This window comes from Xiphophorus couchianus, chromosome 7 (assembly GCF_001444195.1).
Source record: "Xiphophorus couchianus chromosome 7, X_couchianus-1.0, whole genome shotgun sequence".
In the NCBI taxonomy this organism is placed as follows: domain Eukaryota; kingdom Metazoa; phylum Chordata; class Actinopteri; order Cyprinodontiformes; family Poeciliidae; genus Xiphophorus; species Xiphophorus couchianus.
The window spans coordinates 661009-684156 of record NC_040234.1 but is presented as its reverse complement, the minus strand read 5'-3'; the positions used below and the strand labels follow the sequence as shown (position 1 = coordinate 684156).

Sequence of the window (23148 nt, the reverse complement as noted above, 5' to 3'; positions counted from 1 at the left end):
ATTGTTCTGTTGTTTTGAAAAGTTTACCTTTTGGGAAAAAGGCAGCATTGAATGGGGTAAAATTTCTCGGGTAAAATAATAAACCTGTTTCATCAACATCGTTATTTAACATAGTAGAAAATTGTGATACATTAGCAAGTAATGTATCATCAGGGGGAGAATATGTTATGGGTTTATCTTTTATATTGCTTAATTAGATTACTGGAACTTATGTTACTTAAACAAATTTTTGAAGAACATGTTTGATCTCTGCTACACATAAAAGTGAAAGGAAAGATATGTCTGATATGTGCTCATTTTGAATGGATTTGAGTTGTTCTCCATTGAAAGATGTTCTGACAATGGGCTAAAGTATTTTGAAACAATAGATAACAAATTTATTAATTAATTTATTAATTTATTAATGAAGCATATTTTGGTAAATTAACTTGGGAAACGATTATAGAAATTAAAATATTATTGTGTTAGCCATTTTCAGAGCATTAATTTAATGGAGCAAGAATGTTTTAAGAAAGGTTTTGAAGAATCTGTTATTGATTAAAGTTATCACTAATCAGTAAAAGTACTCAGGTGGGATTATAATGATTTTTCCAAACTTGATTTTTGTTTTGATTTACATCCATTTAAAATGATTTTGAATAAAACTTTAAAGTTTACGACGAGTAAAAGACCTAGAAAAATTGGTATACTTTGAAAATGTCTGGATTTGTTAAGTTATACATTGACATTATAATTTCTCCAGGTTTAACTCTTTTGAATTTTGTTTAAGGAACGCATGTTGAATGTTTTAGACACAAATAACCAGTAAGATCTAGTTTGTTCTATAAAAGTAATTTAAACTGGAATGTTTAATTCACACTGATATTCATTGTTTTGATGGTAAATGTAAGCTTTACAACTACATTTTTAAGCTTTTGTTATTGTTTTGTTTCGTTTGTTTAATCCTATTTTTACAAGATTGGTTTAAGAAAAGATCTGCGTTTGTTGAACATTCTGGCAAAACATTACTTTGGAAACATGTCTTTTGAAGCAAATGATTACAAGGTTTTGGTGTTTTCCATCGGTTGGAGGATCTGATATATAATAATTGAAGCGTAGATTGAATGGATCACATCCACCGTTTAATGAGCAGAACTGGACAACTAGGAGATGTGCTTTGCATGATGAGTGCTCATGGCTTCTTACACACAGACTGGCCTGTAGTTCTGAGCTCCAGGCAGGACTCTGGACTCTGCAACAAAGGCTGTTGTCATTCGAGGAGGAGTGCGACTGCTTGGAGAAGCAGTTTCACATTTATTTCGACGATAGCAGTCACAGAGTCACAAGCAGGTGGAGGATTCACTCGGACACGGAGTGAATTGAAGATATTTGTGTTGGAAACACTAAGGAATGATGCCTTTGGAAAATCTGAACTCTGTTTTGTCATTACAGCTGTTCCTGGTGCCCTGTGGATGTGGTCTCATTCAAAGTCTGCGTTTTTTGATAAAACGATTAAAGTAATTCCCCTGATGGAAAATGACAAAGCAAATTTATTTTTAGGTGAAACCATTGTTTGATTATGCTGACATTAATGAAGATGATATTAAAGAATGTTGTAATTGTGTTTCTGATGCTAATGAAACTCATGTTGAAACAAAATGTCTGTTTTAATAACCTGTGACAGGTCATTTCCCAAGATTTAGTTTCCTCACGAGGAGATTTCACCTTCTCCTTAAAACTCACGGTTATATTGGCATAATAATACAATTTTCAGTGAGCAACGGCCGCTAAGGTGGAAACCTGAGGTTTCCCACCGAAGAAGATCAGGCTGCAAGAGGATCATCATTGACTAATTTTTTATTGCGTGTTTTAGTTCGTTGCGAACTCTGAAATGGACTTTCGCTTCGTTTTTTGCGTGCATTTTTTGAACATTTCCTGACGAAGACTTCATATTTTGTTTTTTGAGAGACTGTCGACGGACATTGAAAAAAAAAAAAAAAAGACGAGCAGCAGATTGTAATTTTGTGTGTTTCTCATTTTTGACAGATTGTAATTTTGTGGTAAATGTTGTCTTTTAAGTTGCAGACCATTTCTTACTAATTTTTCTATGTATGTCCCGGTTTTATTTTTCATTTTATACTTTGGGTTTTTGTTTGCCCTGTGTTTTTGGTTGTATTGTGATAATTTTGTTTTATGATTTTATTTTTGTAAGGATAAGTCTTTCTTACCCTTGGGTTTTGTTTAAAAAGGGGGACTGTATATAATTAGGGTACGTCACTCTTTTGTTTTTTATTTTTTGGTTTTTCGTTTTTTCTTTTTTATTAGTTTAATACATAGTTTTGGTTCTGTATTAGCAGGCTTAATCAATTTTTAGTGAGGTCTGTTTTTCAGACCTCAAAAGGGGGACTGTTAAGGAAAAAATTATTATTTTTAGTGCTTAATACAGTTAATCTACGACATGTGTAAAAAGGTATATTCAATACTCTTATTTGGAACAGGTTTGGTCTGAGATGCGAGATGGAGCTGAATAGCAGGCATTCAGCCAAACAGGGGCCTCCTCCACACACAGGGCAATAAAATTAGCATTCCAATGGGGAGAACTAAGGAAGTTTGGGGGAAGAGACTTCAGAGGTATCTGCGAAATCTCATCTCAGGACTTTTCGGCGTCCGTACTAGACAGGGATTACCACTAAGTGGTCCGCCCTTTTGCTTAGACAAAAACCAGACACCTTTGCCATAAATGAGGGGAGTTCCAAGTTTCTCTGGGTGCCTGAGGGGGTTTCCAGTTGGTCAGCACGAGGAACGCCTTGGCTGCATAAATTAAATAGGGAAACACCTATTTGGTATAAGATGACGTGTAAGGAGAGAAAATGCAGAGAGCGGCCACTATTTTTTGCCTTTTTTCTTTGTCTTTGTTTTGTGTTTTGTCTGTCTTCCCCTTGTCTGTCTTTATTTTTATGAGAAAATGCATATCTCTGTTCCTCTGCAGCTTTGTTGTTCATTGCTTTGTATGAGATTAAACTCTGTGATCTGTGACGTCAACACGCTTTGTTGATGTTTCGTTTTAGCAGCACGCCGCCACTCGTCGAGGATCCCGGGCAAATTAAAGAGGAAAGAGCCAAACGTTTTGTCCAAAGCTAGCATTATATCATCCTCTTTTTTAACAGATCCATGCTTAAAGAACCCATAGATCATCAGTGAAGCTTCCACAATGGCTGGATGTGGTTCTGTTGGTTCTGTCGCTGTTCTTTACGGAGTAGAGACATGATTGTTACAGAGAACCTCGCCAAACGGAGCAGGGGCATTGTTTACATGCATGAACAGCTGATTGCGCTGTGTAAGCCTCTGCTGCGGCCCACAGACAGGCCGGTGGTCCCAAAGGAGCTATTGAGGAGACGACGGGGCTGCAGGTCTGGAGCTAAACGGAGGGGGAAGAGGAGACGGCACAAACCGGTGATACCGGCGATTATTGTGGGGAACGTGAGGTCTTTGGGGAATAAGACAGACGAAATCACGGCGCTGGTTAGGACCCAGAAGGATTACAGGGAGTGCAGTATCTTCTGCTTCACGGAAACCTGGCTACACTCGCTTATTCCAGACTGTAGCGTGGAGGTTCCTGGATTTTCCTTGGTGCGGGGGGATAGGGACCTTTCCAAGAGTCAGAAGAAGAAGGGCGGCAGGATTGCACTTTGTGAGTGAGAGGTGGTGTAATCCCGGTCATGTTAACGTGAAGGAACAGATTTGTAGCCCGGACATTGAACTTCTGGCTGTGGGAATGCGGCCGTATTATTTACCGAGGGAGTTTACGTCCGCCATTTTGATTGCTGTTTACATTCCCCCATCAGCTGATGCAGCGGTGGCCTGTGACGTCATCAGCGCTACCGCAGCCAAACTACAGACTCAACACCCGGACGCCTTCATGGTCATCACAGGTGACTTTAACCATGCCTCATTGGACAAAACTCTTCACAACTTCCAGCAGTATGTTGACTGTCCCACCAGGAAAACAAAATGCTGGATCTCCTGTATGCTAATGCCAAAGATGCATACAGAGCCACAGCCCTGCCCCCCCTTGGCAGGTCGGACCACATCTTGGTAAGGATGACTCCCAAGTATGTCCCCTTAGTGAGCAGGCAGCCTGTGCGCATCAGGACGGTGAGGAGGTGGACACAGGAGGCAGCTGAGGCACTGCAGGACTGCTTTGGGTTGACAGACTGGGATGTGCTCTGTGGGCCTCATGGGGAGGACATCGACAACATGTCTGACTGCATCACAGAATACATCAGATTCTGTGAGGACACTGTCATGCCAGCCCGGACCGTGTGCTGCTTCTCCAACAATAAACCCTGGATTACCAGTGACCTGAAGGCACTTTTAAACAAAAAGAAGATGGCTTTCAGGTCTGGAGATAAGGAGGAGCAGAGGAGAGTCCAGCGTGAACTCAGAGAGACACTGAGGACATGCAAGGACAACTACAGGAGGAAGCTTGAGTCCAAACTCGAGCAGAACAGTGTGAGAGATGTGTGGAAAGGAATGAAGAACATCGCTGGAATGAAGGGGAAGGACACATAGATATCTGGGGGCCGGGATAGAGCAAACCAGTTCAACCAGTTTTTCAACAGGTTCAGCTCACCTCCTGCTACTCCCATACCACCACCATCCCCCCACACATCCACACTGCCCCAAGTCGTTCAATCCACCTACCGGCATTCTCCAGCACACCACCTCTCCTTCAACATTAGTAAGACCAGAGAGATGGTGATTGACTTCAGAAGGAAGAAGATACCTTCACGGCCACTAAAGATCAAAGGGGAAGTGGTGGAGGAGGTGGAGGATTACAAATACCTGGGAGTTGTAATCGGCAACAGACTGGACTGGGCATCTAACACTGACGCTGTGTGCAGGAAGGGGATGAGCAGACTCTATTTTTTAAGGAAGCTGAGATCCTTCAATGTGTGCAGCAAGATGTTGGAGACCTTCTATCACAGTGTTGTTGCCGGTGCCATCTTCTTTGCTGCTGTGTGTTGGGGAAGCAGCATCAGAGCCAGTGACTCTAATAGACTAGACAAAATCATCAGGAAAGCTGGCTCTGTACTGGGACTAAGGCTGGAGTCCTTGGAAACTGTGGTGGAGAGGAGGGCACTGCAGAAGGTTCTGTCTATTATGGACAATAAGCAGCACCCTCTCCACCACATAGTGGACAGACAGCGGAGCACCTTCTCACATAGGCTGCTCCAGCTCCGCTGTCATAGGGACAGATACAGGAAATCCTTCCTGCCACATGCCATCTCACTGTACAATAAAAACTAAATCATTGTTCTGCACAAATCAGTCTAATTTCGCACAACTGCACTGTGGCACACTTGCTGTACATATATTTACATATACATACTGTTTCTGCATTTTTGAATCTTTGCAAGGACTGCTCTAAGCTGCTTTTTATATTGACAGCATGTTATATTTTATTTTTATTTTATCTTGTCTACAATTGCTACTCAGTGGTGGTTGTTGTGTGTCTTGTCTCTATGCTGCTGTAACTGCGAAATAATTTCCCTGCTGGGATGAATAAATTAATTCTATTCTATTCAATCTATTCTATTCAATAGTACAAAATAATACAAAAAAAAAGCTTGTAAACAAACTTTGGTGTAGCAATCCTAGTCTGCTACAATGTTCCATTGACTGCAGCTACAAAAGGGGGAAAAAGTCGCCATTTTCTTTTTTTCAGTCCTGTGGAGTTCAGTGCATGTGTTCCTGCTACTGCTTTATCTTTGTTTATGCCATTATCCAGTCTTTTGACACACACATCCCCCCCAACCTGCACTTCCTTACTTTGATTTAGGTGAAAGTGTTTGTTTCTTGTAAAAAAGGAGTACATATCAGGAAAGAGAATTGAAGCAATAACTTAATGCAGTTTGCTGGTTTCTTTAATGACATTTTAAACTAATTTGTATTATCGAAACACAACTGGCTTGATGGAAATTATGTTTGGACCAATTTGGATCATTTCGATTTGATCATTAGATTAGATTATCAACTAAACATAGCAGCACCACTGAACCTAATTCTTAATTTGAATCAGTTCAAATTAAGATAATTTTATTTTTTTTTCTCATCAATGATCCCATTTATGCTAAGCTAGTGCTTTGTGAATGGTTTTATGTGCATGGAATCAGGTTTTATATTGAGTCATAAAATGACATGTCTTACCAACTTCTGAGCATATCAATAAATTAAGACTAGTTTAGTGCTGTGTGCCACTCATTAAATTTCTTTTCATGGCATTTCTCACACATCATAAATCAGTATGGCCCCTTCCTGCCTCTACTCTATGCTCAGTTTGAACTGCTGCATACTTAAACAAGGGGAACATCTTCAGAGAAGATAGTAGTGGATAACAGGAATGAACCCTCAGCAGTAAAACAGTCCAGTGCATAGCCCACAGGAATAAAAGACCAAATAACTGGCTCCATATTAGCCCTGAGAGCAGGCCGGGTCTCTGCTTAAAGACAAGTCTTCCTTCAGAGACTGTGGAGGAAATGCCTTTGTGATGAGAGGCTGCTAGATCTTTGCTGACTCTCCCTGCCTGCTTGATTTCTTTCAAAGCACCACCCCTAACATATTGTTCTTGCCTGCTCAGTCATAGAGTTTAGATGAAGCCTACAAACACAAAATAGGCGTTGTATCCGAGCCTGATCCAACACAATAATTATAAGCCTGAGCCCAATGTAAAGCCCACATATTATTTTAATTCTGATTTTACTGATTCCTTTTTTTAAACCACCATCTAAGTAATCACTGTAACTTCTCCCATTTTTAGGTTTTGCTTAAAGTCTTCCAGCTCCATCTCGTCACTTGTTGTGACAGTATGCTTGATAGGGTTCTATTTTTGCTGCTGCTTGAGCAGAACAGGGCTGCATGTGCATGCAGTGGATTACACTTGTTAGTCTGATTAAATTTTGCACCCCACTTTATCAACAGATCATCACCAGGTTAAGTTATCTATTCCTCTATTTGCCATATAATTAGCACAACACTATTTTATATTGCACAGTCTTGTTTGGTTTTCTCTATTCTGTATGTTTTGTAGGCTTATTAAACGTAACACAGAAGTCTGAAAGAACGAGGTTATCGGATACAAGCGGCTGAGATGGGTTTTCTCCGTAGGGTGTCTGGGCTCTCCCTAGAGATAGGGTGAGTTAACAGTGAGAAGCTTGGTCATCCGGGAGGGACTCAGAGTAGAGCTGCTACTCCTTCACGTCGAGAGGAGGGACTATGTTTCTCGGTTGGCCTGGGAACACCTTGGAATTCCCCCGGAGGAGCTGAAAGAAGTGGCTGGGGAGAGGGAAGTTGGGGCCTTCCTTCTTAAGGTGTGATCCAACCCCGGATAAGCGGAAGAAAATGGATGGATGAATGGATGGATGGATGGATGGATGGATGGACAGTAGTCAGAGCCTGACCTGGACTCGACCATCAAGCAAATGCTGATCAAACAGACTACTAATTTGATCTGGGATCTGTACACTAGTAAGAGACTATGGATCTGGTGAGAAACAGAAAGCATCTGTTGCTGAGTCAACACTGACGAGGCCTCGGGTGCCCAGAGACAAAGAGGAATCCAGAATCATGTGTCCGAAACAAAGTTGCACCACAGAGTGCAAACAAACGTCTCAGTGAAAACATGTCTGTAAACCTGCAGAAAATAGCAAGCAATTTGAAAAAATTAAAAGAATACGCAGACGTGCGCAAGATCCTGAAAGAAAAGCAGATCCAGGGTTTTCCCCAGTGTATTATAGGCCTGGCGGCCTGCCATGCTTTACTAGCCCCAACCCCAGTCTAAGCCTTTCTTGTTTATGTTTTCAGGAAAATAATAAAGAAAAAAAAAAGGTGTCTCTGTTGCTCTGAACGTTTTACTCAAGGAGCAGATTTATTTCTAAAAGATAAAATAGTTTATGCACTAATCACACCGCTGGCGTCTCTGCGCGTTGCCTTGTGCGCTGCAGCAGTTGGATGTCTTAAGTTTACCTCAGCGCGGATAGCGCGCGCCTTCTTTCACTCAAACTGGACACAGGCTGACCTGTATGAATATTTATATCAACCCCCTGTGAGGAATTATGTTTCTTTCCAGAGTTTTTGATCAAGGTAGGAGTTTAACCGTTAGCTCTGGTTGCGCAGTTTGTACTCACGCTTTCAGAGATACGCTTTGAGGAGTAGTGAGAATGATTTATCTTTGTGAACAAAGATAAATCATGCTTTATCTTTATCATGATAAAGATAAATCAACACGCTGCTCAGTGCCCAGCTCTGTGTGTGCTGATAAAGTGTATGTCCCCTATTAGCCAGAGCGTTAGTGGTTAATGAACCAGCGCTAACCTCATCATGCAGGTTCAGCCCGGTGAGGACCTTTCGCACTCGCCTCACAGTCACGCATCATGCTGGTTTTATATTATTTTAGTATTATTTTTCCGGTTACACGATGCCATAAACCATATCAAATGCTTTGTGCACGTAGACAGAGTTAATGTGCGTGTCTGCACGGAGATTTGAGAAACTCATCCCATTAACTCAACCAACCAAAATCGTTTCTGTGTCCCCTTGTTTAAAACTCAACAGACATGAAATGTAAGAGCTACTAAAGCCACATTAGCAGCATTGAATTAAATCTCTGTTAGTTGCGCATCTCCGCGTGAAGTGCAGCAGATTTAACTCATTATGCAGTGCGAGTCCAAGGCTGTATGAGGCCCTGAGATCTCTTTTCAGACCTTCTTTCCAGCTTGTCAGAGGGTGAAATATGCCAATGAAATGGTTTATCCACTCTGTTATTAATAATTAAGACTTGCATTTGGTTTATGGTACATAATAAATAAATAAGCAAGGTTTCTCGCAATACTTACGGCCAGCAAGGGCCTCCTTCCCTAACCGATGAGGAAGCTGCCGTTGGTGGTGAAGCAGAGTCCACACTGAGACCCTCACCTTGGAAATTAGGAGTTCAGTTTGAGTTTTGTTTGTTCGTCATGTTGACTTTTTCATATGTTCAGTGTTACAAGAGTGAGTGGGGAGCCCATTAACTGTGTGTTATAACTAAGGAATATAATTTAGATGAGTAGCAGGTTGATAAAATTGGTGTCAAACAACATCAATGGTTTACATGGTCCAGTAAAAAGGTGAAAAGTCTTATCTAAATTTAAAAGAGACAAACCCCAAAATATTTTATTGGAGGAAGCACATGTAGTTAATATGGAGCATGTTAAATGGAACTAAATGGGTTTTGAACATGTTTTTTACTCTTCCAACCAGTGGCGATTCTAGCCCTGTTTTAGGGGGTTTTAACACCCCTAAAACTGTACCTCAGCACCCTTGAATAGGGTTGCCATCCATCCCGTAAAATACGGAGTCGTCCCATATTTGGCCATTGAATGTGCGTATTGAACCGATAACTGTCCGATAGAAACGCCTATCATACACACATCAACACTAAGTTTAACAGTAATGACCAAAATAAAACTCAGGAAATATTAAGGTCAGCTAAATTGTCGTGGCGGGAGCTAAAGGACCCCTGAACGCTATGGACCGACGTTGAATATCACTGAATATTCTAGGCAGTGAATATCACTGCCTAGAGATGGACACTACGCAACCGCGGTGAGCTGCCATCAATCAGCATTTTTTTAAATGTTCTCTACCTGATTCCATGTCCTTAGAAGCAAAGACGCTTTTAAAAATACAGACGCAAGTGAAAAGACGCACATTATAAGCTGAACAATTTCAGTGAGGATGGATGCTGTGTACATGAAAAGACAAAAAAAAATGTGTCCATCTTGGCGCAGTGTGCCGCTGTATATCAGACAGAATGGATCAGGAGATCCATTCTGCAGAATCTAAAGAACCAGACATCAGAGTCCTCAATCATCTCCCTTTGCTGATATGGTACAGAACATTTTATTATGATTGATTAAGTTTATTATTGTGATTTTAGCTGACTATTGTGGTTTGATTATTTGCTTAGGATGTCGAGTTTGGATGATATTTAATAAATAATAGCATTAACCAAAATAAGTGGCCATTTAAAGAACAAATCATATGAATAGATTAACAGTATATACATAAATATTTCCTACATTACATTATTTTCTGTGTTTTATTCAGAAATGTTGATATATTTTATGAATAATTGTTCAGCGGTCACTTAATGTATTATTTCACAAATATTGTATTAATGTGGTTTACCAGTTTGGATAATCTGACTTCCTATCAATGAAGAAAAAACATGCCAAGTAAAAATGCACCAAGCCTGCAGCTCAGGAACGGTTCTAGACGGGGGGCCAAGAGGGATTCTGAAGAAATTATACTAAATAAATGTCTTTTTTAAATATTCAATGGTAGATATTTTTTAAATCTTCACAATTTTATTTTAACAATGAATTAAAAATTATAATACTGCACTTAAAAGTTTTAGCTGCTGTATCGAGATAGGATCACACTTTCCATCTGCTAGATCAGGGATCTGCAACCTGAATCTTTAGAGACACAAGCGTCTCTTTGGTTCACAATATTAAATGAGGAAATATTGCTCTGTTTTGGTTTAAATTTTTTTAAGAGTCTCCGTTAAAAAAACAAAACAAAACAGAAAAAAGTTAAATGAAACAAAAACAGCCTGGAATTTTTTTTAATCCTGTCAGTAAAAATGATGAACAAAAAAAGTCTAGTTCAGTCCCATGTAAAACAATCCTTACACCATTGATTGGGCTATATTTGTTGTAAAATGATGATATATAAATAAACTCAAATTGAACTGAATAGAACAAAGGACAAAAGAGAAATCATTGGCTTCTGAAAAGAGTATACGAAGTAGGATTTTAGTTGCATACTTTTATAACCGTCTTTCTCTTCCTGACCATATTCTTAACCTACAGCACAAATGACTATAGTTAAACACATCACTATTATCCTCTGAGTAATTTAAATTAGAAGAAAACGGCAAGTAAATATGTTAATAATTAGGGCTGTATAATTATATCGATTCTACAATATTTAGCGATTTTTTCCACCCTCGCAAGGTGTCGATTTTTCATCAGCAAGTATCGATACGTTAAACCATAGGGGTCCGTAGGCTTATACCGTCTTTTTAACATGTCTGGTTTGTGATGGTGTAGCAGCATGACTCTACCGTCACTTTCAACTTGTGCTTAAAGTGCACATTATAAACTACACACCAGTTTTTAAATTGTGTTAATAGGCCAAGTGAAACCAGAGTTATGCGGTGGCGCTGCGCAGCTGCAATGAGTCGATCACTATGGGGTGAGGCAGAGCCAGCAATATTAATCCCATTTAAGACATAAAAGTTTGTTTTTACTGGTATTTGCTCTGTCAGTTTGTTTAAATGTAAAAATGTTGCTCCAAAAGTTACCAACAGCAATGTGTCATCATGCGATGCAGGAATAAAGTAGATACAAAAATCCACTTTGAAACCATGTCTCACTGAAAACGCCAAAGCATGTTCCAAACTCAACCAAATACCAGTTGCCATAGCAACAGTAATCTTTCATATTTGCATAGGAGTAAAAACAACATACAATCAGCTTAATGAACTGTTTAACAAAGGAAGCTCACTACAGTCATACTAAGTGTCATGATGTAGGCTGTTGAAAGATGGACCCAAATGCAGAGAAGCAGAGGCAGCAGTTGAGTTTGATGATTTAATGAAATGGTATTAGAGGATCCAAGGTAGCAGCAAAACATGAAAAGTACATCAAACCGGAAATCTCAGGGGGAGGAACAGGTACGCAGAGTAGACTGAGGGTAAGTGTACAAGAGGATCTGATGAGGAATGGAAGCGGAAGAGACGCCTAAATACTGGGAAGAGACGCCTAAATACTGGGAGGTAGAGAGCTAGACAAAACCAGGACTGATGAGCTTAATTGACAGCAGGTGTAAGCAAGAGCCAGACTGAGGAGCAGGGAGAAAATGGCACAGAGAAACAACAAGGATCTACAAGGGAACACAAAAGATTGATTGAGGTAACATAAGTGATCTAGGAATAATTCTACTACTGAGACACTAAGATATAGACAATAAGATAACTATGAAGCGAAAAGGATATGAGGGGGAAACTATGAGGAAACCAAAAATAGAAATAAGGATGATCTAAAGATAAGAATAAGGAACACAGAGCTAGAGTAACTACAAAGACTAAGCAAAGAAATAACCTAACTAGAATCACTAAAGAGAGATGGACATAGATTCAGGCAAAAGGACTAACTAAACATAAAGTGACAAAATGAAAAAAAGTAGAAACTCTATGGGAGGAGCTTGAAGGACATGATGAATAATCTAATTAGGATTACTAAAGGAAGATGGGCATGGATGAAGACATAACTAAACTAAACCTAAGGTTGTGAGACAGGAAAACTAGACATACTATGAGGGAGTTGAAATAAGGAATGACTAGAAGGACTAAAGAAACAACTTAGCAAGAATCAATAAAGACAGGGTTTCCCCCAGAAAATTTGGCTGGGGCGCCGAGGCGGTGCACCGTGTTTTTGTATTAAAAGATAAGAAATGTAAAAATATTATTGGGAACACCCAGTACACCTAATTAGGTGTAATGGGAAAACATCGCTAGTGAAATGCTATTTAAACCCACCACTATAGAATCTTAAAAACAACAAATCAAAAAAATACAATTAAAATGAATATCCATTATTTGCACTTCTGTTTAATCCAAATTACATCAGTGGCTTCATTAGATCCCCCAGGGATTCAGGGGCCCAATAAATGCTAATATGTTACCAAAGACCACAGATAGATAAATGTAACATTTGTTTATTGAGATTATCAATGCTGCTAAATTTGATTTTATGGTTTCAGCATACATAAGTTAAAAGATTGCAAATTGATTAACATTAAATGTAAGATTTTAAGGAGCTGGCAAGTTTACTTGATAAAAGTTCAAAGAACAGTATTCATAGTTAGATTGTTTTGTTACCACAGCTACAATCTGATGCTCTGAGTTTAATCTTTGAGTTTGTTCACAAATACAAATTAGTAAACTGCAATTATAACTGATTATTTTTAAGTTGGCCAATTAAACCTCTCCCACTCTCCAACATTTCATTAAATCTAACCCTGAAGCTGATGTTTTTAGCAGGAAGAGGGGGCCCTAAGTCAAAGTCTGCTCATACAGCCTTCGGCCAGCCCTGCATGATGAGTTAAATCCGCTGCACTGCACGCAGAGATGTGCAACAAACAAGAGATTTAATGTAATGCTGCTAATGTGGCTTTAGTAGCTCTTCCATTTTGTGTCTGTTGAGTTTTTAATAAGAGTCACAGAAACTGTTCTGGTTGCTCGCATTTTAATGGACAGGTTTTTCAGATCTCCATGCTGACTAAGCAGACAAAGCATTTGGTATGGTTTGATGCTTTGCATAACCGGAAAATAATAATAGAAATAATAATAAAATGATATAAAACCAGCGAGATGCGTGACTACGAGGAGAGCGCGAAAGCTCCTCACCGGGCTGAACATGCATGATGAGTGGTTAGCGCTGGTTCGTTAAACAATAATGCTCCGGCCAACCGGGACCACATAAATAAACTTTACACAGAAGACAGAGCCACACGCTGCTGAGAAGCGTGTTGAGATGTAAACGCTGCACAATTGTTTCTTCATGCGGAGTTTTCCAAAGAGAAATAATTCCTCACAGGGGGTTGATGTAAATATCCATACAGGTCAGAATGTGTCCAGTTTGAGTGAATGGAGGCGTGCTCTATCTGCATTGAGGCAAACGTCAGAAATAAGCAGCAGCAACGCGGGAGGCAACGCAGAGAGACGCCAGCTGTGTGATTGGTCTGCGCTTCTGGCTTTAAATGCATAAACTATAAACTTATCTTCTATAAACCTATATTTTAGGAATAAATCTGCTCCGCCAGTGAAATGTTCAGAGTAACAGAGAAGCTTCCATCCCGACTTAAAAAAACCAATTAAAAATTAAGTGATTTTTCTTGGTAACACTTTATTTGATGGGCTGTGAATAAAACGCAGAGTCCTGACACTGTCATAAACTTGACATAACACCTGTTATAAACATGAGTAAGTCTTCATGAATATTTATGACTGTTGTCATAAAGTGTCATTCGGTAAATCATGACATTTTTAATACAAAGTTGACATTATTCAAAATGTCTTCGTTATGACAACTTGACATTAACTAAGAAATCATGATCTGACATAAATTTGTTATAAAAGTATTACTGATTAAACTTTAGCTTTAATAACATCAAGATACATCATTTTTAAAGTTGTTATGTTGAAATGTTTTTAGAGGTCATCAAAGGTCAACCAGCCCTCTTAATATCTTTAAAATGATAGCTGCACAAATGAAAATCTTTGCTGCACAAACCAGCACAAATGTAGCCGAGTTGATTGACACCCATTTCGTCTGATTTGAAGAAGGTGGGGGGGCCGGTTGACCTTTTGACCTTTACCCTTTCCTTAATATCTTCAAAACCGAAGCAGCACAAACAAAAATCTTTGCTGCACAAACCAGCACAAACGTAGCCGAGTTGATTGACACCAATTTTGTCTAATTTGAAGAAGGTGGGGGGGCCAACTTCACTCAGGTACCAAAACAACCAAGAAATCTCTTTAGTACTCCTTTGGTTTATCTTTCGGTGAGGGTATATCAAAAACTCTGCACATTCCATGTAACCAATCGTGGAGCCAGAGCATTACATGCTAAAAATACACTCACAGGCCACTTTATTAGGTACACCTGTCCAACTGCTCATTAATGCCGATGTTGAATCAGATAATCACATGGCAGCAACTCAATGCATTTAGGCACGTAGACATGGCCAAGATGATCTGCTGTAGTTCAAACTGAGCATCAGAATGAGGAACAAAGGTGATTTAAGAGACTTTGAACATGGCATGGATGTTGGTGGCAGATGGGCAGATCTGAGTGTTTCAGAAACTGCTGATCTACTGGGATTGTCACACACAACCATCTCTAGGGATTACAAGAAGGGTCCGAAAAAGAGAAAATATCCAGTAAGCGGCAGTTCTGTGGGGCCTTGTTGCCTTGTTGATGTCAGAGCTCAGAGGAGAATGGCCAGATTGGTTGGAGCTGATAGAACGGGAACAGTAACTCAAATAACCACTTGTTACAACCGAGATATGCAGAAGAGCAACTTGAATGCACAACACGTCGAACTTCGAGGCGGATGGGCTACAGCAGCAGAAGACCACACCGGGTGCCACTCCTGTCAGCTAAGAACAGGAAACTGAGGCTACAGTTCGCACAGGCTCACCAAAATTGAGACAACAGAAGATTGGAAAAATGTTACCTGGTCTGATGACTCTCGATTTCTGCTGCAACATTCGGATGGTAGGGTCAGAATTTGGTGTCAGCAACATGAGAGCACGGATCCATCCTGCGTTGTATCAATGGTTCTGGCTGATTTTGGTGGTGCAATGATGTGGGGGATATTTTCCTGGCATACTTTGGGTCCATTAGTACCAACTGAGCATCTTGTCAACGCCACATCCTACTTGAGTATTGTTGCTGACCATGTCCACCCCTTTATGACCACAGTGTAAGATCTTCTGATGGTTACTTCCAGCAGGATAACGCACCATGTCATAATGCGCGAATCATCTCAGACTGGTTTCTTGAACACAACAATGAGTTCATTGTACTCAAATGGCCTCCACACTCACCAGATCTCAATTGCGAGATTCACTTCATGGATGTGATGCCATCATGTCAATATGAACCCGACTCTCTGAGGAATATTCCCAGTATAGAATGCAGGTACAACTCGGTCCTGGCAGAGACATACACTGTGCCTGGGGAGGGGGGTCAGAGATCGTGGACGTAAATCCCATTAAAACATACTTTTCCATGTACATTCTGTACTTCGTCGGCTCTGGTTTTGCCTTCTTTTTCACTTTATCTGTACTTTCAGCAGCATTGCTGCTACGCTTTAGCCATGTCTCCATAGTTACAGTGTAATCATGATAACGACTGGTCGTTGACGAGTGCCCTGGGTCCATGGGTCAAACTAACTTGGTGGAGGGGTCCGTTTTATTTTAAAGGATATTGAAACTAAATACTGAATATAAAATTCAGTGCATGAACACACATTTATATTTTATCAAACTTTTTTACAAAATAATTTTTCCCAAGACTTTATTACGAGGAGCCTACTGATTTTTTAAAGATATTTTGGAAAGCTTCACGTACCCCCTGCAGTACCTCCACGTACCCCCAGGGGTACGCGTACCCCCATTTGAGAACCACTGCTCTAAAAAGTACTCTAGAAAGGGTAATTCAAAGTAGGAACCAAAAAATAAGCTTCAACTAAATGTCCACTATAATGGTATGGTAAGTGTATGGGCCAGGTCTCAGGAGGATATGAAACAAGACAAACATTTTCTGTCCGTTTTGTCACTCAGAACCCAGATGATTTTAGACACAAGGAAAAGAAGACTACTCAGAAACACAGAGAAGAAGTTAGCTATAGCTACAGAAACTAGTTAGCTGCAGTCAGTCACATCTGCAAAATTTTGAACATTTAGATCAGTGTAAGCGAGAGTTATATGTGTCCCGAACCAGATATTCCTTTAGGGAAAAAAAATTAAATACTTCATTCATTGTTTGTAAAGCCATGCAAACAGGAAGTGGGGGGTTGCAGATGTGGGAAAATTATGTTTCTATTAGATATATTTTGGTGTTGAGTATTTTTTATAAGTAAGGTTTTCTTTTATATTCAAACAAGATTCTTATTATGTATTTATATCCACATTATTATTTTTTGCCAAAATCAGTTTGGCCATTATTTTAGGAAGGTGAAAATATGATAAGCTTGGACAAAGATGTTTTTTGAGCTGGAGGTTGAAAACGAGAGAAAAAAAGCTGTACTGCAGATCTTAGGTACAATGGTCTCATTGGGGCAACTCATAACCATACACAAAAGTATTTTTTGTTTCCTTATTTGCATGTTTTTTGGAAATAAGCCAAAGGATCATGCTGGTGCAGATTTTTGGGAAGATTAAATAATAGTGTGAATATTCAAGAAACAAACCAGTGTCTGTCTTATCTTCTCTTTCAGACTAGATTCCAAGTTTAGCTCACAGATCCATGTTACGCACAAACACCTATTGTGGATATATCTGGAAACATAAGCAGAGTCGCATTAACAGAAACATGGCTAATGGCTACGAAATCTGGTAAATTGTTTACATTTGATTCATTTAGTCCTATTTATAATAAAAGATGAAGGGCAATAATCATCCTTGACAGATTGCTGTTAAAGTTGTAGTTGTTAAGGAGAGAGCTGAGAAGGATGCTGTAAATGTTTTCTCTTCTACTTCCTACGATCTTTGGCAGTGGTCTTAAACTGCCCTTGAAGGCCAAAGTTATGCAACTTTTAGATGTGTCCCTTGTCTTACATACTGGCATTAAATTGTGAAACTGCATCTCTAGCATGCAGTCCAGCTGTACAGAGCTTTGCTAATGAGCTGATATTTGAGTAATGATGCCGAGAGACAACTAAAAGTTTAGCATATTAGGTAGACTGTGGTCCAAGTCAGATGTGGATGTCCATCACCTGGCTCTCAAAGGTCAAATATTAAAATGGCTTGCAGCATGTGAACACATGACACCAAGAGTACAACAGTCAACAATTGCTTTATTCTAAACCAGGGGTGGGCAATCCTGGTCCTCGAGGGCCGGTGTCCTGCAAATCTTAGATGTCTCCCTGGTCCAACACACTTGAATCCAATAACTGAATCACCTCCTAAGTGCAGTCAAGTTCTCCAGAGTCCTGCTAATGACCTCATTATTTGACTCAGGTGTGTTGAAGTAGAGATGCATCTAAAAGTTGCAGGAGACCGGCCCTCGAGGCCTGGAGTTGCCCACCCCTGTTCTAAACAGTCCCTTGCCATACTATGAATGCTGATTTTGCAGTAACAATATATTGATAAATTGGTGTAAGGTTGCACATTGTATCAAATATTTATTCAAATATTACTATAAAAATGAATCAAGTTATATGCTGTCAGTTGTAGACAAAAATGGTTGGAGTACCTAGTTTTAATAAATAAGAAAATAATTCTGAGTGGTCAATATTTGATCTGTCAATCACCAATCAAGGCTAATCAAGGAGTAATTAGTCAATTCCAGTCTCTCGGTAATTAATTTGTGCACCTCTAGTATTAATGAAAAAACAAATCACTTTCCTTTTTTTTTTTTTTTTTTTTTTTTTTACCAAATGCATTTTTTGGCAAATATTTTTACAACAATATTATAGTGGACCCCTGTCTACTCAGGGTTCAGTATTTGTTGATTTTTCTGTGAAAAATAACTGTAGAATGTTTGTGGGAAAATTTACTATTTTCAGATTTTTACTAGAGTGTTTTTAAAATATTTTAAAGAAAATGCAGCTGGGAAATGTGAAATACAATTGCAGTGCTACTTGACATTTAGAAAACAGCCAATCCAGACCTGCCATTTATTTTCCTTTATGGTGACCACCTGTAACAACTAAGAGCTGAAGACATTAGATGTTAACTTGTTTAAAATGGGCAGTTACATGTGTTTTTAGAGGTTGTCTCAAGTGCTCAAGAATTTAAGTTATTGTTGTGATTCTTAATTATTTTTTTAATCTTAGAGCAACTGGCATTTTAATGTAATGAAGCATTTTGTTCCCCAAGCAAAGAATAAACTGAGTAAAAATTGCATTATTTTTGCATAGGTGACTACATTATAGAATGTAAAACCAAAATAACTTCATGAGATTTCACATGTTGGACTAAATCCTACAAGGACGTAGATGATGATCAGGGGCTTTTTGAGCCAAAATGAGTGTGGGTTATGGATGTTGTAGATGTTGCAAACAATAGCGGAGATGATGATGATGATGATGATGATGTTGAATCACTTAAAATTGGTCTTGTGTTTCTCTGGATGCCATGGCAACCTTGCACCCCTCCACACCCCCACTTGAGCTAAAGACAGACCATTAGTATACAGAGAGACCATCAGGTTGTGACACCCCTACGTATGTTTATTATAGCTTACCGGAGCCTAAGATGGTTTAGAAGCGCATTTGAAATTAAGGATGGATTAAAAGTATAAGATAAGAATCCTTGCTTTCGAGCAAAACTGTAGTTTTACACCGCTACGATCTAGAGAGGCTAGAGCGGTTCCACTCAGAGACAGACGAGAAAAAGAAGCCACGTAGAGCTTCTGTGTAAAAGTATGAGTACAATGAGGATTTAAAAAGATTGAAATCCAATAGATGTCGGTTCACTCCCGCTTTCTTCCCTACTCGCGCTGCCTTTCCCACAGTGAAAAGTTACAGTCGCTCCCAGGTGACACTAACATTCTGCACTCCGTGACAAAAAAGCCTCTCCAACAAACATGGAGGAAAATGAGAAATTACAGAAGCTGAAATCTTACCTGCCTGAGAGGAGTTCTTGGTTTTATTTCTCATAAAATAAAACCAAGACGAAAAGCGAAAACAGCCGAGCAGTCGCAATTCTCGAGCTCCCTCCTGGTGGTTGTGTTGGATGCGTGTGTCTCTGTGTGTACTGCTTCACCCCCGGAGGCTTCAAGAGGAAAGCTGCCGAGCTTCGTCTGACGTCACCGGAGCAGGGAGTGGCTTCACTGGCACTAATTTCCATAAAGACATGATGTCACGCTGTCACTTCTTTAAGTAATTCCCTCTAGACGGTTACCCGAATAATTATATAATTATATATTAGTTCTAATAATTCTAACATTATATATATAGTTAATATATAATTAATGACATTTTAGACTAAATTTTATACTTAAAAAAAAAACAACAAAAAAAAACCATAACCCAAACTGCTCATTTTTATCACAATTGGCCAGGGGTTCTTAACCTTTTTGACTATTGGCCCCAACTTTTTGAGTCCAAAAAGTTGCCCGTTTTGACAATACTGCTGCATTCCATTTGTGGTGCGAATAGGAAATTCTGTTTTCTGAGCCAGAAAATTCAATTGTAACATTGTAACGAATTGTAACGAATTCAGACAGTCTCACTCTGAAAGTCGGGGAATTTTTCAAACTCCGACTTTGAGATCCAATAAGGCAGCTCCATGAATAATAGCTGTGGTGGAAACATGTTAATATAGCGAGAAACACTTGCAAGAGTGTGTCTGGAATCAATGTTACATGTATCACCTGCAACTCTAATATGAACAAATTAAAAGAGATGTTGGTGTACATGTGAAAAGTGATTGCTTTATGAACAATGGCTAATTGGGAATTCCCATTTCATAACGACTTCTCTGACTATGCTAACTGGAACTCGGACATGACGTCAATCCCAGCTTCAAGTTCCAGTTTCCGTTAACAGTCTAATGGTTTACTTAATTGGTCACTATCTGGTTTGATTTGTATTCAATTTCTGAATGGATTAATGTACAATTTATATGTTTAATAAGCATTTATTTATCATATGTAAACATGCACATACAAAATTCTGAATAGGCAAAAAATTCATGGAACAAACTTAACTTCCACAAGACTAAAATTAATGGCTCAAAACGTAAAAAATTGGGAAATTAGATGAATAAAATTATTTTCTCATAAAATAAATTAATTGAAATAAGTTTCAAATTAAATATTTTGTTAAAAAAATAAATAAATAAAGGGCAGAACTGTGCTATTTTATCTATTGGGGTAGGTGACTATTTTGGTCTTCATTTTAAATACTACTTCATAACCTTCAAATCCTTACGGCAGACTAGGTCATATTGAATGTTTTTGGAAATCAAGAAAACAATTTTTTAAGCAAACACATTGGTATTTTGTATTGTAACAGAAACTTCAACTAGTTGTGTGAACAAGTTTTCAAATAAAGTAAAACAACATTGATTGTATAGCAAACATAAAAGTGATTTAGGCAGAATTTGCCTTGACTTAGGCCATTCTGCTCTTACTTATAAACACAACAATAACCTAATCAACGTTGTTTTACTCTCCTAAATATAACTAAGTTTTGTTACTGTCCTTCACATTATGGTGTATTTTCTGTCTGTGCAATTAAAATTAGAAGTTAGAGTTTTTAAAGGGATCTCAAGTATTTAAAGATTTCAGTGATTTGTGAGTGCTTCTGGTCCTTAATGCTGCCAAGTAGTGGATAATGATATTACCCACTATCTGCTAAGTCAATACAATGCAGAAACACCTTTTGTTGTAATAACATGTTCTTTGATGTAAACCATTTTTGCAACTGGTTGTAAGTTTAAGGTCAGTGTGCTACTGGAGAATAAACAACGGTTCCAATCTTTATTCCAGTATTTTTCTTTCTTAGTATCATCTATCTTCCCAGTAGTTCTCATCACTATGCAGCCACCACCATGTGTGTGGTGGCTGCATAGTCCACTACAGTGTGGATGTCAATGTATCCATCTGAGCTGTGAATCTTTGCAGCTTCTCAAAAATTACCTCTTGGCTGCTCCTCTGATTAATGCTCAGTGAGATGCTCAAAACTTTCAATATTGTTTTATAATCTTCCTTGTTCTGAACTTCTCCATAGTTTTTTTCTACCTGACCTGTCTGTTGTTGTTGTTTTTTTGGTCTTCGTGAAGCAGTTTTTGTTATTAACTAATGGTCTAAAATCTCAGAGCCTACACAAAACGGTTGGATTTATACCAAAAAAGAACTACAGATAGGTGATTCATGAAAGCAGTTTCATTTAATGATCTCATTTAATGAAGCTGAATACAAATGTGCATAATTAGTAAATGCACAATTTTTGCATGCTACAGCTTGTGCAAGTGTTTATTGCTTACTTAAGCCCAAAATCATTCAAACCCCTCATCAATTGTGTTTTGAAGTCAGTTTAATTCAACTAAGATTGTTTTTCATAGAATTGACCGGGGTCTCCCAAAACATAATAGGACATGTAAAAAGGAATTTTTTTTGTTTAAATATATGTTCTTCTTTAAATGCATTAATTGTGTCTTCTGTCTTCACTCTGTTATTGTATTGTTCAATATCCTGTTCAACAACGGTCATATATGATTGCTGACATCACTCAATAGTCCACTTATTATGTTGTTTTTAATCAGGTTTGTAAATATGTTACCTATTAATGTAGCATTGTGAGAAGTAATTCTACTAGGTCTAGTAATTTTAGGATACAAACTCAAGCTGTGCATTACATACGTAAATAAACTCATTTGTTGGTTTGTGATTATTTGGGTTAAACAAATCGATATTAAAATCCCCACAAACAAATACTACCCTTTGAGTGAAAGCTGCATTCCTCAAATCACTCCTTAAAGGTAATTAAATTGAACCCTGATGTTCTATAAATACAACTTATAATTACTTTCTTTTTCTTTTCCATATAAAGTTCCACTGTTATACATACTGTTATCAAATATATCATTCATCACTCATAATTTTTTCAACCATTCTATACTCTAAATTCTTGTTCACATATATGGCTACCCCTCCATCAGTTATATGATAGTTATATCATGTAACTATCATATAACTTATAGTTATATGAGTTTAACTATGTAAATAGTTAAACTCATATCGGTCTAGAACAAAGTCAGCTCCCTTTTTGGTACATATCCACATTTCAGAGATGGCAATAACACTAAATGTTTGATTGATCTGGTTCAGATAATACTTGATTTTGTTGAAGTTTGGGTTAGGGTTAAAATGTCATATTGTACTGATCCTCCGAGTAATAGCGGCTGTTGTTGATGATCTCATAGTAGAAGTTGTTGCCCAGATCAATTTCATCCTCCTTTTCCCGACATTTGTACTCTGTCTTAAGTGATTTCAATTCTATTTGATCATAATTCACCATCGTAAAAGATTATCTATCAATGCAGATGATGAATAATTATTAGTGCTAAATGTAATTCAGACAGTACAGAGTTCATACTGTCTATTTCACCTCCAGTAGGGCTAGTAATCAATTAAATATCTCCAGCTCCTTGATGTCTCTGACAACTAGTACCTTTGCCTCCTCTGGTGAGCCATTCAGCTTGAGGAAGATCTTGCAACTGGAGGTCCACGAAGCCTGGCTCTTCCCTTGTTTCTTCAGGAATCCAGCTTTCCTAGTAATGTTCATTTTGTCCTTTTTGTCTGGGTTCCGACCAAACGGAACGCG

The 23148-nt window shown here is 38.6% G+C and overlaps 1 protein-coding gene across 2 annotated transcripts in view; it reads right to left on the bottom strand.

Annotated features, from left to right (window-relative positions):
- LOC114147956 (SH3 domain-binding protein 4) overlaps nucleotides 1–19617 on the bottom strand; it is a 73076-nt gene extending 53459 nt beyond the window's left edge. Inside the window, exon 1 of one of the 2 annotated variants that reach the window (XM_028022783.1) lies at nucleotides 19443–19617. The gene's annotated coding sequence lies outside the window, so the exon portion shown is untranslated. The remainder of the gene's footprint in view (nucleotides 1–19442) is intronic. The other variant, XM_028022782.1, reaches the window with a different exon arrangement.
- Between the last annotated feature and the right edge of the window lie 3531 nt (nucleotides 19618–23148).